The sequence below is a fragment of the Crocuta crocuta genome, unplaced genomic scaffold (assembly GCF_008692635.1).
Source record: "Crocuta crocuta isolate KB4526 unplaced genomic scaffold, BGI_CrCroc_1.0 scaffold1, whole genome shotgun sequence".
NCBI classification, from domain to species: Eukaryota; Metazoa; Chordata; class Mammalia; order Carnivora; family Hyaenidae; genus Crocuta; species Crocuta crocuta.
This window is the reverse complement of record NW_027527930.1, coordinates 2,422,154-2,427,018: the sequence shown is the minus strand read 5'-3', so window position 1 is coordinate 2,427,018 and position 4,865 is coordinate 2,422,154.

Here is a 4,865-nt window from a genome sequence, read left to right as displayed (position 1 = left end):
AATAGTGAAGGGGATTTAAAACTAAAGTCATGATACAACAAGCAGAGTTAATTACATCCTGGACAAAGGACACACAGACAATGTACATAAGGTAAGGGTCTCAGCTGTAATTCACCAATCTACACTTTCGATACTTCTCTTCTTTACAGATTTCCAAGGTAGTCAGGATGTCTCAGAGAGTTACAGTTCTTCAGAAAAAAGTTAAAAGTGATACCAAGAATAGCAAATACGTGAGCCACCTATATTTACAGATGCTTGAATCACCATTCTGTATTTGCTTCTTGATTGAATTTCTTTATTATTTTCTGAGTACATTCAGATATTTATAGGGTGCATATTCAACTTGTGATGTCAATTAAAATAGTGCGTAGCCAAGTGACATGACATTAAGCTCTTTATTTCTTTAGATATAGACAAAACCAAAAAGGTCTCAAGGATCTCAAGTTAATTTGGACTTTGGTAAGTTCGATAACTACAACGTATAGGATCACTTTAATTTTATCAAAAGCAAAATGAAAATGTGATTGTTATAACCTTTAAGAGAAAAAAATATATTTTTTATTTCATGAAGGTAAAATAAAAGCAACCATTAGTTTTGCATTTCAAATAGTAGTAAAACAAATGTCTGAAACTAGTCGCTCTTGGATATGTTTACCTCACCCAGTTATGAAAGTTAAGATTCCTAAAAGTATTAAGAATACAACTTCCTTGAAAGCAGTAAATTATAGCAGTCATTTGCAAGAGCAATTTGAGTAAAAATCTAGATGGTAGGTGGTTAAGAGGCAGCAGAAAACTTTTCTAAGAACTTATTCAGTTATGAAATTATAATTGCTAAAGATATTTTAAAAACTTGGTCATGTAGTATTTTTGACTCAGGTATTGATGCATATCCAAAGAACTACTTCTCAATCTAAAATACAAATTATTAAACATTGATTTTTGTTTTAAAACTTGTACCAAGAGATGTATTCAACCGGGACTCTCGTCCAGCCACACACTTCCTCAGGCTGAGAGTGAACAGGGGTCTCATGTGGGGTGATGTCCCCAAAGCTGAAGAGATTAGAGAGGGAGAAGTGATGGGGCAAAGGCCAAGATATTAAAGTGCAGGTTACATGTTAACAAAAACATTTCTGTGTTTTGCTGAGACAGCTGTCAGGTCTCAGGCCAAAGGCTCATTTCCTTAAGAGAGCTTTTGTTGTTTCTTGTTCAGGAAACGGAAACCACAGGCAAAACAGTGGAGGCAGCTGTTCACCTTTCCCAGGGTTGAAAGAGGGAAGAGCCAATCTGTGTTTCGACTGGCTTCTTCCCCCCGCTTGGAATAAGAGAAGGGACTGCCTTCAACTCAAGACCTTACCATTATGACGTTAATCCCAAGAGCAGGATTACCCACTTTGTATTTTTGTGAGTCAGACTGTATGTGCCTTGGGCTGGTTTTTCTTTTCTTCCCAGCTCTCTTTTCTTCCCTTTCTTCCTGGAAAGGGAGTGTGTGTGTATGTGTGTGTGTGTTGAAGTTGGGTGGGGTGTGGCTAAATGGGAAGGAGACTGGAAATCAGGTAGCAGGTTTTATTTCCTTCTCCAGGGGCAAGAGAAAGCCAGGGTCATGTACGAAAACCACAGCTGTCAAACAGGGCTTTTTTCTCTGGCAGCTAAGAAACTAAACACTCCTGTAACACCCAAGATTTCAACTTTTGGTGCTGAGACATTCACTTTCTATTGCTCTGTAACATCACTTTTACTAACAATGAGAAAGAAAAAAACAATAATATCCATATACACAGCACCCAAAACCTTGTCTTGCTTAACTAAACAAACCTCCCTTTTTTGAGGAAGAAGAGAAATTATTTGATTGGTGGCAGTTACAGATGAGAATATACTTTTGTGCTCACTTGGTTTCAGGAGAGTATACCCAACAAGCAACAAGTAAGTGGAAGAATTTGAACTCGTTCATCTTCAAGATACTTCAAGAAGTTCGTGATCTCATTGCTGTACTATGTTATCATTGAAGGATGATTACTTGGACTTTGGGCCAAATTAACAAACAGCAGTAAAATGAGTGTGAAGTTAATTACATGCTTGTATTTACCAAACACAATTGTTTAAATAAAATTTATCTACTTCTTATATCCAGGACTAAAAACTCATATTAAAATATCATATAATTGTGATTATTAGCATAAATATAAAAGCCTTTCATTCATCAAAACATTTATCAAGTGCATTCAAAGAGTCAAGGTGCTAGCCTATAGCACCAGCAAGTACAATTGTTCATGTTGTTCACTCTAAAATTCCAGGTCATTCATATTGCAGCGCACAGCCTGGTGTACTTGAAAGACAAATAGTTTATGAAGAGGAATAAGCTCTAGGTTTTGCCATGAAAGGAGTTTGAACTAGGGTTGAACAAGTAAACTCTTGCTTTTGAAGACATCTAAAGAAAGAAGATCCAGATTCTGCCAGCCCACTTTTGGATATTTTCATTTCGTTTCCAATGTCAATAATTGTTATTTCTTGTAGACATTTCTTTCTTTGTTTTTTTCTTTTTAATTTTTAATTTTTTTTATTTTGAGAGACAGAGCAAGAGCAGGGAAAAGGGGCGGGGGGGGAGGATCTTAAGTAGGCTCCATGACCAACATAGACCTCACACAAGGCTTGATCTCAGGACCCTGAGATAATGACCTGAGCTGAGATCAAGAGTCTTATGCTTAACCGACTGAGCTACCTAAGCACCCCATATTTCTTGTGGATATTTCTCTACCTAATAATGACCCTTCATTACTATCATCTTCTTTCTCATTAAAGATGACTAAGGCATACAAGGATGTCAATATTCAGATGAGGGACTTCTACAGTTCTGAGGAGGGAAGTGAGGAGAAAGCATTTGGGTGACACATGTCAGTGTAGCTTGCCTTCACAGAGGGAAGTAGATTCATTTCCATCCTAATCCCTGCCTTCTTAGGTAGATGAGCTATGATGACACAAGGAATTTCAAGGAAATGACTCTTACCATTATTTCTATCACATAAGGAGAAAGAATTTGTGCAAGAATTTGTAGGGAAGCAATAGTTGTGAAAAAGATTGGCTTCTCCTTTAGACTCGCACATTCATAAGTAGTGTAACTGAGAAAAATATGGATGCAGAAACCACTGGTATAAAAATAAAGACATTTGGGAAACATAGATAGATAATAGGATATTAAATTGCACACTCATATAAGGAAGGTAAAAATAAATGTCCTCAAAGTGTAGAAGGGAACTAGAAAAACATCATAATGTGAGAAAAACTGTCATCTTTTTTGCCTTGAGTTAAATATCACAAAAATATCTTTTCCAGCTCCAACATTTCTTCTCACTTCCCATTTTTGAACTTGCTCTTTAAAAAAATTAGAGCAGGGGCACCTGGGTGGCTCAGTCAGTAAAACATCTGACTTCAGCTCAGGTCATGATCTCACTCACAGTCCTTGAGTTCGAGCCCCTTGTTGGGCCCTGTGTGACAGCTTGGAGTTGGGAGCCTGCTTCAGATTCTGTGTCTCCCTCTCTGTCCCAACTCTGCTCGTGCTCTCTCTCTGTCTCAAAAATAAATAAACATTAAAACTTGTTTAAATTAGAGCATTTATTCAGTATTACTAGGTTCATAACTTGAGGATATTGTTTTTTATAAACATGCAGTAAAAATATCATGCACTGTGGTCATTAAAAGCCTGTGTGGCTAAAATTTAGAGACCCTTTTCCATACCAATGCAAATATAAAAGGAAAGTATGTATTCAGCATTTCTTTGTGTTTGCCTTGCATATGCAACTTTTAAAATCATAAGACACATTCTCTGTCTTCATGGAACTTATTTACTTATAAGATAAATAATAAAAAACTAAAATGTATTAATAAGTACCTGGCTATTATGCAAAGATAAATTGCATGTCACAAAAATGTCAACTTTGGGAAATATTTGTTCTATTTGTGGAAGAAAGATGGTTCCTGTCCTTAACATATAAAGGGTTTTAAAATGATAAGAACACAAATATTTTAATAGAAAAATAGGAAATGATTAATAACAGTTTATCCACCCCCTTAAAAGCAACATGGAATCAGGATAGCATAAAAAAGTCAAGCTCTCGTATAATTTTTAAAATGTCAATTAAAACAATGAGATACCTGATAATCTTTTACTCTAAGATTATAAAATACCATAAAGTTTTGCCAGATCAAATGTTGATAACTAGAATGGCTAAAAGGTGCACTGGTATTCTGCTGATGAGAATTTAAATTCGTACAAACTTTATAAAGTACATACTTCTGATTAGCAATTCTGCTTCTAAAATTTTTTATGAAGAAACAATTTTACTTTATTGTAAAATTCAGCATAAAACTGCTATATATAATATAATTTCATTTCAGGTGTAAAATGTACAAAATTTTTAGAATATTCTTTAAATACCAAATATTAATACTGGTTGTTTCTGTTGGTGAAATTTAGAGCAAATTAAACTCATATTTTTTATATCTTCCAGAATTATTTTGCAATATGCATATATTATTTTTATAACTAAAAGAAAGCAAATATTTTATTTATTATTATATTAGCACTTCTAAAAGAGAGAAACTGTGAGCAGGGGGACACAAAGGGAGAGGGAGAGAGAGAAAGAGAGACAGAGAGAGAGAGAGAGAGAGAGAGAGAGAGAATCTTAAGCAAGCTCCGTGCCCACTGTGGAGCTCGACCTGGAACCCAACACCAGACATGATCTCACGACTGAGGTCATGACCTGAGCTGCAATCAAGAGTCAGATGCTTAACCAACTTACCCACCCAGGTACCTAGCAAAAAGCAAATTTTTTAAAATGTTAACTACCTCTCAAATTTTTTCTTTCCCATTT